This window comes from Zingiber officinale, chromosome 1A, assembly GCF_018446385.1.
Source record: "Zingiber officinale cultivar Zhangliang chromosome 1A, Zo_v1.1, whole genome shotgun sequence".
Taxonomy (NCBI): Eukaryota; Viridiplantae; Streptophyta; class Magnoliopsida; order Zingiberales; family Zingiberaceae; genus Zingiber; species Zingiber officinale.
Window position 1 is genome coordinate 131,094,613 of NC_055987.1, and position 12,814 is coordinate 131,107,426.

Below are 12,814 nucleotides of genomic sequence, written 5' to 3' on the forward strand. Positions count from 1 at the left end.
AGGCCGACCAAGCAAACAGAGAGGTCGATCGGGCAAACGGAGATGTCGACCGGGCAGACGGAGAGGCCAACGGAGTAGTATGATCGGGTGGGCAAAAAGGCGGACCGGGCAGACAGAGAGGCCGACCAAGCAGTACGATCGGGCAGGCAGAAAGAAAAAGGCTGATTGGGTCGATAGAGAGGCCAATTGAGCAGTGCGATCGGGTGGGCAAAAAGGTCGACCGGGCGAACTGAGAGGCCGACCGAGCAAGTGGAGAGGTCGACCGGGTGAGGGAATCGAGACCTGCGAGAGTCGCAGTTTCCTTGAAATAGATTTGCCCCATCTTCTGCTATGCTTCGAGGTTTTCTCAGGTCATCTATTTCCCAAGATACAACGGTTAACTATAGCGCACACCAAGCACTGGTGGTCATGGCGAACTGAGTGGTACCCGACTGTTATCACAGGCACTCTGTCAAGCAGGAGTTTGTACAATAGAGGAAGAAGGATTACTCATGTATCTACTCAGTTTACTTATTGCATAGGTCAAGTATGGTCGTATACAACTTATCAGGTACATCAAATTTCCAATCATTTGAGAGGCCGACCGAGCAAGTGGAGCGGTCGACCGGGTGAGCGAATCTGAGAGATACTTTCACCTTGATTTTTTGATAGATATTGACTCATATTTATCGATATTCGTGCCAACAAAATATCACCCCTTGGTGAATTTCTCAAGAATCTTATCCACATAATGGGACTAACTAAGAACAAGTCCCTCTATTGTTCTAAAATTTTGATTCCTGGAATCACATTAGATAGACTCATGTCTTTCATGTCAAATCTCAAGTTCAACATATCTTTAGTGGATTTGATTATCTTATCATTACTCCCAATGATAAGTATGTCATCTACATATAGGCACAAGATGACGTAGTTATTCTCTGTGACTTTCATGTAGACACATTTATCACATTCATTAATCTTGGATCCACATTCCTTCATGGCATTATCAAATTTTTTATGCCACTACTTTGGTGCTTGTTTCAAGTCATATAATGATTTCACCAATCTATAAATCTTATTTTTCTATCCTCGCATAGAAAACTCATCCGATTGCTTCATGTAGATTTCCTCTTCTAAATCCCCGTTTATAAAAGGTTGTCTTTACATCCATTTGATGTATTTAGAAATTCTATAGAGCGGCAATAGTCAGTAATACTCTAATGAAAATTATTCTCAACACCGGAGAATATGTATCAAAGTAATCGATGCTTCTTGTTGTTGGTATCCTTTGATTACTAATCTGACCTTATACTTATCCATTGTGCTATCTGACTTCATTTTCTTCTTGAAGATCCACTTACTTCCAGGAGGAAGATCCATAAGTTTTCAAGTGTGATTTTACAAGACAGAGTCTATCTCAGATGCAATTGCCTCTCTCGAGTGAGGTCCATCAGAAGAGCCTACAGCTTCTGAGTAACTTCAGGGCTCACTTTCCAATATGAAAGTGATAAAATTCGATCCATAGGATTTTTCTACCCGAGCTCTTTTGCTCCATCTAAGCTCAACCTCCATTGGTTTATCATCATCATCTTCACCTTATGTTTCATATGTCTGTTTTGAGAAGCTAGCATCCTCTCGGGTCTTATACGGAAACACATGCTCGAAGAACGAGGAATTTCTCAATTCTATTATTGAATTCTTGTGTATCTTCTGTAGGGAGATAGGTGGTCGACTTGAAGGGGAGTTGGATAGACGACACCCTTAAATCGATTGCTTCCTACAATCGTTAGTATGTGCAGCGGAAATACAAACTAATTACAAATATGAAAGCTAAACACTAAAGGAAAGAAAAACAAGCAAACCGCTAACACGTTCGTTTAACGTGGTTCGGAGATTAGGGCTCCTACTCCACGGCGTGTCCTTGAGGTAGGCGATCCCGATCAGTCGGTGGATTAGCCCCCAGCAAACTCCGGCTATCTCAAGTAGCTCCTTGTGGGTGGAGAAACCTCACTACAACACCCACAAACACTTGAGAACAAGTAGACTACTAATTAGGGTTTACCACCACTAATTTCATCAACTATAATCAAGTTCCCAAGCTTTGGTTATATAGGCCGCGGGTTGAAAACCCCGCCTACCAGTCGACTGCCAAAACATGCAGTCGACTGCCCTCTGTGGAAATTCGATCGTTATATCCCAACGGTTCGATACCAGTCGACTGCTCCACACTGACCGAACGAACAGAAGCATTCTGTTCGCTCCTAGTCGACTGCCCGGTCGACTACACCAGTCGACTTCTAAAACATGCAGTCGACTACTTACAGTAGCGCTACAGTACTGCTACAGTAACGCTACAGTAAAATCCTAAGACTAGGATTTTACTCCGAGTACAATCTCTCGTGCACTCGTACCCTCACCCTTATGACTCACTTGACGCTTCTTTGTAGCCTTGACATCTTGCCTTCAAGTCTGCTTCCTTTGGCTCTCGTCCATCGGATGCATTCAAGCCCGCGGCTCATCCCTAATGTCATCTTTCGCGTATGCCTCGAAGTCGCTTCCCTCAGCCCTTGTCCTTGCTGCCTTATCCATGGTCCCTCGGATGCTCCATCCTTCACCGGAGCTGAAGCCGTCAACCTGAGTCACATGTGTATCCTGCAGTACTGCACAACTCAAGTACACATATCAAATAACAAGGGTGAAACTAACTTAAACCATTTGCCCAAACACCAAAACACATGGTCACACGAACCATTGGGATTGCTCCAACAATCTCCCCCTTTTTGATGTTTGGCGATACGTTTAAGTTAGGGAAAACAAATAGCAAATAAACATACTAAAAACAATGGACTTACGATGCCAAGGCTACACACTTGGACTTACACCGCCGAATGGACTTACGTTGCCAAGGCTACACACTTGAACTTACACTGCCGAATCAAAAATAATGCAACATGCATTTAAACCTATCCCAAGGCTCCCCTTGCACCTATGCTCCCAATTGAGCTAGGAATTTTCACAAGGCTTTTTAAGAACATATCCTAAGACTCCCCCTACATCTATGCTCCCCATTGAGCTAGGAATTTTCCCACAGGGAATTTTAAGAATCTATCCCAAGGCTCCCCTACACCTAAGCTCCCCAATGAGCTAGGAATTTCCAACAGAGATATTTAAGAACCGATCACAAGGCTCCCCCTACGCAAAGGCACTAAGGTTTTCCCAACTAAATCTTACTTCTCCCCCTTTGCCTAATATCTAAAAAGTTTTCCAACAATATCCCAAATTGTTGAAAAATTATTATCCAACTAACCCTAAACTCATATATTTATCCCCCATGGATCCCATACATCTAAACGAGCTGACCCGATCAAAATCCAGTGCTGAAAGCACTTTCAAAATGGTATCAGTCGACTGCAAGAAGTATCAGTCGATTGCCCTTATCGAAATGAGCTTACAGAGACATTCTGTGCTCAAAAACACTGTTACCAGTCGACTGCTAACTGTGTCAGTCGACTGGTACACTATTCATGCAAAAACCAATCTTTTCTGGCCAACTTCAGAAATGCGCCAGAAATTCCATAGACCTCCAAAAATTCTCAAATTTTGTGGAGAGGTCTATTTTATAAATGTCTACTTGGGAAAATATATATAAAAATATATTTATCACAAATCCCAAGATTGACACAAAACACAAAACTAGCTAAAAAGTTCAATTAAGCCTTGACCTAAAGTCCTAGTTTTGGCTTCCTCTTGATGTATTTGCTCATACTAACCCATAATGCATCCCTAGCATTGGTTTATATGGCATCTATACATCAAAAACTAATTATCATGCTATATGACCCTAATGTCATATTTCTAAGCATGAAACACAACCCATGTGTGCCAAATCCCTAGGTTTGAGACTCAAGTCCATCTCCAAACCACTTGGTGCATTCCATGGCTCCTCTAGACTCCCAAGTAAAACTCACTTGAGATCCATTTGCCATGGGTCCCAAATTAACTCTTAGAGCTCCCCCTAGAGTCATTAACCTTAGCCACCTCCCTAGGTGACTCATCTACAATAGCTAGACCACATCGGTGCACCTCCGGTGACACTTGGCCTACAAACCTAACCTTCTTAACCTTGGACACATTGTCCTTAGTTAACTTCTTCTTATCTTTAAATGACTTTCCCTTCTCATTTATTGGTTTCTCCTTGCTATAATCATATGTGACCTTAGTATATGACTTTCCCTTAGCATTAGAGACATTAGATCGGTATCCCAAACCCCATCAATCATTGTTGGGTCTTTGACTACCCAACACCATACCTAAACCCTTAGATCCAATATTGAATCTCTCTAGGGTTTTCTCTAATTTTTCAAGCTTTGCCTTCAAAGCTTGATTTTCCCTTTCTAGGTTTCTAAACCTAGAGTCAACATGTCCACCATGGACATTCCTAGACCTACCCATTTTTCTAGGCATATGTCTCCCTTTCTTGGGATTAATGCCTTGGGTCTCCTTAGGTCTATCATTTCTAGAGTTATCATGAATTGGACTCCTAGGATTATGATCTACCTTTACCCTATTCATATCATAATATTTAAAACCAAAGTTATGCATGGGTAAATAATAACAATTATTTCTAGCATGCATGGAGGAGTTTAAATTTGAATTAAACTTCAAGTTAGGATATACCTCCCTTACCCTTGAAACTCCCCCTTGATTTGAGCTCCTCTTCTTCTTCTCCCACTTCTTTAAATGCGCAAGCTTCTTGATCTCCCTCTTCTTGGGGCATTTTGTGTGGTAGTGTCCCTTCTCCCCACATGTAAAGCATACAATGGGCATTCTCCTTCTTTGAGCTTCTTCATTCCTACAACCCTTGTTAGTGTTTAAAATAACTTGAATGGGTTTAGGAGTTACCTTCTTCTTACCCAATGGACACCTACTCTTGTAGTGCCCCTTCTCATTGCACCCGAAGCAAATGATGTTGTCTTTTGACTTTGCTTCGGTGGAGGTGCTCACTAGGTTAACCTCCAAGACCTCTTCTTCGCTTGTCTTGGATTCTTCATCAACTCTTGAGGATGTGGATGATGTCTCATTTTCCTCATCCACACTTGTGGATGGCCTCTCTTCATCCTCCTCCTCCTCGAACGTGACCGAATTCACTTCCTCCTCTTCTTTTGATGTTGAATTGGTCTCCACATCCGATTGGTCCTTCTTCTCCTCTTGGACCACTTCATCCTTTTCTTCGGATTTTTCTTCTTCGTGTGTAGGCATGAGTTCTTCCCATTGAAGCTTCTTTATCTTGCTCCACAAATTGTGAGCATTCTTGTACTCACCTACACACCTCATCACATTAGAAGGCAACATATCAATTAAAATTGATATTACCTTATTGTTTGCCTTCGATCTCGAGGTTTGCTCCTCCGTCTAATATCGTGGTCAGAGCTTCTTCCCTTTCTTATCTTTTGGGACTTCGAACGGTTCCTTGATCACCATCATGGTATCCCAATCCGTGTTGAAGAAGACCTTCATCTTCATCATCCAATAGGTGATGCCCCATAAGTCTCCACCTTCAAACTTCGGCGGTTCAGTCAAGTCGGTCATCTTCTTGTATTTGCTCTTCTCGGCGATTAGTCTGGTGAAGTGCGACCTCGGCTCTGATACCACTTGTAGGGAGATCGGAGGCCGGCTTGAAGGGGGGTTGGATAGACAGCACCCCCAAATTGATTGCTTCCTACAATCGTTAGTATGTGCAGCGGAAATACAAACTAACTACAAATATGAAAGCTAAACACTAAAGGAAAGAAAAACAAACAAACCGCTAACACGTTCGTTTAACGTGGTTCGGAGATTAGGACTCCTACTCCACAGCGTGTCCTTGAGGTGGACGATTCCGATCCGTCGGTGGATTAACCCCCGACAAACTCTAGCTATCTCAAGTAGCTCCTTGTGGGTGGAGAAACCTCACCACAACACCCACAAACACTTGAGAACAAGTAGACTACTAATTAGGGTTTACCACCACTAATTTCGTCAACTATAATCAAGTTCCCAAGCTTTGGTTATATAGGTCGCGGGTTGAAAACCCCGCCTACCAGTCGACTGCTAAAACATGCAGTCGACTGCCCTCTGTGAAAATTCGACCGTTACATCCCAACGGCTCGATACCAGTCGACTGCTAAAACTAGCAGTCGACTGCTCCACACTAATCGAACGAACAGAAGCATTCTGTTCGCTCCTAGTCGACTGTCCGGTCGGCTGCACCAGTCGACTGCTAAAACATGCAGTCGATTGCTACAATAGCGCTACAGTACTGTGTTAGAGTGTATACTAAAAGCTTAGCTTTTGTAAACATTTATTTGTTGAAATAAAAGAATCACATTGGTCAATATCTGTATTTATTTGTTAAATGTAATTGTTCAATTAATTTATATAGTAGACAACATGAAGTGTGGTGTCACACTCAGAAGATCATGTTGTCGGTTCTCTATAAATTATAAACAAGTTGCTCACGACTAAAATGGAAAGGAACAAACCATCAGAATAGTCGTAGTGTAATTAAGTATTAGTTTATCTTGATTAATAAATTACACTGATACACTTTAAGTGTATTGAGTAGGATCATTCAGGTAAGTTCTTTCTGTACTGACTTAGTAAAAGAACTAGACCTTAGTTATTATGGAAGTGTGTGCTCTTAATCCTAATATAATAACAGACACATATATTTAATATTTATTTCTTTGACTTATCAAAGGGTGAGGTTTAGCTCGATAAATCAGTATGCCCAATAAGTTGGGAAATGATATTACTTATAGTGTGTGTTGTTGATTATAGAAGGAATCTGTGTCCTAGTTATCTAGGTTGAGAGTGTCCCCAAGAGGAGCTCATAAGGATTGTCATGTTAAACCCTGCAGGTGGACCTAGTCCGACATGACAATAAAGTTGAGTGGTACTACTCTTGGAGCTAGATATTAATTAAGTGAGTTGTCAGTAACTTACTTAATTAGTGGGCATTCGTAATCTTAAACACAGGGAGACTAACACACTCATGATAAGAAGGAGCCCATAATGTAATTTGGGATTGGTGCGGTAGTGCGGTAATAACTCTCTAGTGGAATGAGTTATTATCGATGAACTTGAGTTGTGTGTTCGGGGCGAGCACGGGATACTCAAGCTCATCGGAAGGCCAAAACCAATTTCTCCTCTAGGTCTCTATCGTAGCCTCAAGTACATCCAAATGTAAGGCTCTTCTTGGTGTCCAAGAAGGGGGGCGGACCATTGCTTGGTGACCAAGCAATGGTCGGCCACATCCTCTTATAGGGGCCGGCCCTATAGCTTAGTGACCAAGCTTGTAGGGGTCGGCCAATATTAATTCAAATAGGAGGATTGTTTTGAATTTTTAAAATCTTCTCTTTGTAGAAAACTATAAGTTTTAAAAGAGATATTTTAATTTTTAAAATTTTCCTTATTTGAATTTGACCACATGTTTTAATAGAGAATTTTAAAAGTTTTAAAACTTTCCTTTTTTAACCATCCTCATGGTTTAAGAAAAAAAGGTAGATAAGTTTTAAAATTAAAATTTTCTATCCTCATGTTAAAAAAGGAAATTTTATAAAAGAGTTTTTAAATTTTAAAACATGGTTTTAATTTTTAGAAACTTTCCTTTTTAACTCCTACTTTAGGAAAGAGAGCTTGTAAAATTTTATAAAAGTTTTTCTTGTAAAATTTTATAAAAATAAAATTCTTTTTTCCCCTTGATGAGGTGGCCGGCCACCTTGCTTGGTGCCCAAGCAAGTGGCCGACCATATTAAATTATTTAAAATCATCACAAAATTAAATTTGGTGATTGATTCAATCAAGAGGAAAGAAAAGGAAAAATAAAAAGGAAAAAGGAAAAAACTCTTGGATGATTTTATTTTTTGTAAAAAGTTTTTCCTTATTTGTCTTGGGAAAGTAATATAAAAGAAGGGGTGAGGGGGCTTCATGAGACACAACTCTTATTCTTTTGCTTGGGTGATCTCTTGGTGGTCGGCCCTCTCCTTTCTCCCTTTCCCTTTGCTCTCTTCTCCTTGGTGGTGGCGGTGGTCGAATTCTAGAGGAAGAGGAAGGACTCTTTTGGGTGGTGTTCATCTTGGAGGATCGTCGCCCACACGACGTCCAAGGCGAGGCGAGGAATACGACAGAAGCTCTCGAGGTCATTAGTGTTAGGATCGGTTGAGCTAGAGGGGGGGTGAATGGCTCACTTCATTTTCTTGATCTTTGATTATGCACAGCGGAAACTTGAAGTCAATGCTAACTCCGGTATTTACTTGGTATCTACCTCCTCAAGGAAGTGACTAGTCCAAGGATCCACGCCACTCACCACACTTCCACTATCCAAAAACCCTCATTCTCGGAATCACACCGAAGGTGGAGAAACCTTACAACACTTACAATACTTCCTCTCCAAAAGGAAATAGCTCACACTCACTACAATGAGGAAGAGAAGAGATTTACACTTGAAATAGCTTCTTCCTTGTGGCGTGAGATTTGAAAGCTTGGAGAGATTGAGAGCTTTTACTTCCAACGCTTGAGAGATCTTGAGCACTTCAAGGATTCTTCACACCAGAGCAATAGAACAGTATTTTTCGTTGATAGGTGCGTATTCCTCTTTCTTCCAGCGTTTTAAACATCAAGAAAACTAGCCGTTTCTCACGCTGTCGTCGCCGTGAATCGATTGAGATTATGTCCCAATCGATTCACAAGTATCCGTTGGAGGCCATCGCGTCAAGATCAACGGTGCAGATTCTTTTATTTGACTTGGATCGATTGGGGCAGAGTTTGAATCGATTCAGCCGCTTGCTCATGAAATCGCAGCTTTGTGAATCGATCGGCCGATCGATTCAATACCTTGAATTGATCGGTTGATCGATTCAGGATGATTCTGTGCTTCGCACAGAATGTTCACGGATCGATCGGCTGATCGATTCAGAAGGGTTCTGTGCTTCGCGCAGATCCTTTCCGATCGATCGGCCGATCGATTGACTTACCTTCAATTGATCGACTGATCGATTCAAAGGCATTATGCTTCACAGCCATGTCTGAATCGATTCACCAATCGATCTCTGATAGTGAGCCTAACACACATATAATCTTGTGACCTGCAGGAGCTTCTTTTGCCAAGAATCCGGTCCCCGACCTTCTCGGACTTCTCTTGCATCTGGTCTTCTGACCTGCAAGAAACCTTTTTACCAAGAATCCAGTCCTCGACCTTCTTGGACTTCTCTTGCATCTGGTCTTCCGATCTGCAAGAAACTCCTCCTGCAAACTCACAATGCATGTTAGTTCCAACGTATTAACCTAAACTTAAATAATTGTCAACACATTGAAACTTCCAGGGCATGATTGCACCAACAATCTCCCCCTTTTTGATGTTTGACAATCTATTTAAGTTTAGGCTAACTTTCAAAATATCATAATGATACAATGATAGATAATGATTGCAACAACGCTGAAAATCATCTAAATTAAACATAAGCAATAAACATGAACATATTTAAGCAGTAAGTTTGATTTTAATTATCTTAAGCGTAAACTTCAACATATATCTCCCCCTTTGTCAAAAATCAAAAAACAGAACTCCCCCTCAATAAGTGCACGAGGCAAATACGATAAATCCGAGGGGTGCTCCCCCTAAAACACATATATCCATAGAATAGAACAACATTGAAATAGAGACATATATATATAAACAAAATGAAATACATCATAAGGAGTATATCATCCATTCAAAAAGAGACGAAGTTCACACAGGGACTCCATAACAACAACCATCTATATAGCATACAATAACATGTCATAGCGAGACAAAGAACTCGATAAGATCATCGCCCGAAGGAGGGGGATCAGCAACAGCAGCAGGAGGAGGAGCCGAAGTAGTAGCTGGAGCAGGAACCGCCTCAGTGTCAGCACCAGCAGCATCCTCAGCCTGGGGAACGGGAGTAGTGGAGGGAGCAGACTGAGACGGATTACCCGTCACCCAAGAGCTCACTAAATCCACTAATGTATCCATTGTCGCCTGCATCAAACTCTGTCGATGGACCATGGTCTCCATCATGGAACGCAGGTCGGCTACCTCCATGGACAGCTCCTCCAGTCGAGTGTCGACAGTCTCCTCGAATGTCGGAGAAGCCGACTCGGGAATATCCTCCTCAGCATCATCCGCCGCAGGGACCAAGGCCTGTGCATCCCCCCTGTGGCGAGCCCGGGGTCCCTCACCAAAAGCACGGCCATCGATCCATCGAACTCCAGCTGGACCACCAATCAAGCCCGTCTTCTTGAAAGAGCGAGAAGAAATCCGAGAATAAGTCACGGTCATGTGCTCCAGCCGTCCCCGGGAGACATCTATCTTCTGGGACTCCAGCCAATCTGTGATAGGATGCCCGAAAGGCATATGTATCGTCTGCTGCACGGGCTGGGTAAAATGAATGATGCAATGAAAGATGTTCAGAGTGATGTTGATGTCAAGGGAATGACGAATGACATAGAGGGTAAACATGTGAGGAGGACGTAGAGCGGCTAAGGCACGAGAGACAATGGGGAAAAGGCAGTTGATGATCACTTTAAACAAGGCATTGTTTTCAGCCGACAACTCAAGCGAAGAAAATTTTATGATTTGAGCATTTGACCCATCCGGACGAGGATGACCAAAGAGGAACTGATGCATGGATGCAATGCTAATATGCTCAAAAGGTGGAGGCAACTCATCGGGAAGATTGGGATAAAAGACAAAATCATTGTTTGAAGGTAGACATTCGAGATAAGATCGAAGAATCTCATAGGAGAAGTCCAAGCTCCGTTTCGCAACACGAGTGCGATAATTTACACCATCTGAAGTGTGTAAATTATTATAAAATTTGAAGACAAGACCTACATTGATATTCCTCTCACAGGTCAACAAAGAGTCAAGTTTATAGTGCTTGAAATGGTTATAGGTATCAAAACAGGATGTCCTATAGTATTACAAATCAACGGATCTAGGGGTTATGAGTTTGAAGGCGTGTTTGCTAAAGGCGTGCAGCATTACAGCATTTGGAAATCTCGTATCAGTAGGAGGTTGAGGACGTGAGGAAGGTACAGACGATCCTTCGCCCGATTCACGAACCTTTCTTTCTGTGGGATAGAAAACAAATACAAGAGATGCACACGGTTTGACAGTGAACGGGAAGGATATGCAAAATTTCAAGGGCAATGCAGATAATGCAATGCATGAGGGATAATGCAATGCACAAAGACACACAAGAACCATATAAATTAGGTCAAAAATAGGAGCAAAAAGAACAACAAAGAGTAGAGCAAAGAAATTTACTTAGGGTTAGGGTTTGGAGTCCGCATGTTGTGTGAGGACGCGGAGATGAGGAAAAGAGCTGCCCAGTGCGTCGAGAGAGAACTAGAAGAGAAGTGGAAGAGCTCCCCTTCGCCGGAGAAGCATGCTGGAGTGAACGATTGAGGCAGACGAAATAGTCGCCTGGGAAATCGAGGCAAGACAGCGTCGAGAGAGAGAAAAGGAAGAGATAGAATAAGTGGATCGATTCGGATCTAAGGGTTTAAGACGGGTTTTAAGGTCTCGATCGATCGGCCGATCGATTGAGAGTAAGTGAATCGATCGGTCGATTGATTCACAACGCTTCTGCGAGAATGTGAACAGGCGTCTCAATCGATCCAACGATCGATTCAAACGGGATGAATCGATCCATTGATCGATTAAAATGCCTTCTGTGAAAATCGAATAACGTTGTCCAATCGATCCATTGATCGATTGAAATGGTCTGAATCGATCCATTGATCGATTCAGATGCCTTCTGGAAGAATTCGAGTACGCGTTCGGTAGTTAAACGAAAAAATGTCGTAATCGATCCATTGATCGATCCAGACGATCTGAATCGATCCATTGATCGATTCAAATGCTCTCTGGAGTGAAACGTGAACCTCCCAATCGATCGACCGACCGATTGGGAAGTCTGATATTTCTGCATTTCTGAAAACCTCTCAGATCCAAGATTTGAAAATGCACAAATAATTGTATATTCCTCTAAAAATCACGAAATTTGGTGTAAATACTATTCATGTCTCATATTATCAAAGAAAAATAAAGGTTGACAAAAAGTGACACTCCCTAGATAAGATTTACACAAAATTAAAAATTGTTGAAAACATCAATGATTCGAGTGAGTCTTATCAAGGTTTCAAAAATAAGTATGGTGCCTATGGTGATTTTAAAAATTTCCAATCATAATCGTAGGACAACGTACACATGATTTATACACGTGCTTTCCCTATGATTGGACAAATGAATGTTTCATATGAAAACCATTTTTCTTGACCAAAATAATGCATCATAACAAGCATTATGATCAAAATAAATGTCCCTAACCTCTCACCCCCATCCAAATCACATTAAGAGGACAATCCTATGTTTTTGTGAGAGGCACAGCTTAAGGTGAATAAAACTTAAAGAGCTTTACTTATGAAGTGATCATGGAGGATATGATTTAATCAATACAACACATTCCCAATTCCCTTCTAAGAAAGCTAAATTCAACTTCGGGAAGAGGTTTGGTGAAGATATCGGCTAAGTTTGATTTTGATCCAACATAATTTAAAATGATATCACCTCGAGTTACATGATCATGAATAAAATGATGTTTAACATCTATGTGTTTCGTTCTTGAATGATGAACGGGATTTTTGGTTAAGTTGATTGTACTCACATTATCACAAAGAACTTGAACATTGTTATAGGTAAGTTTATAGTCTTCTAGAGTATGAGTCATCCACAATAATTGTGATACACACTCTCCCATGGCAA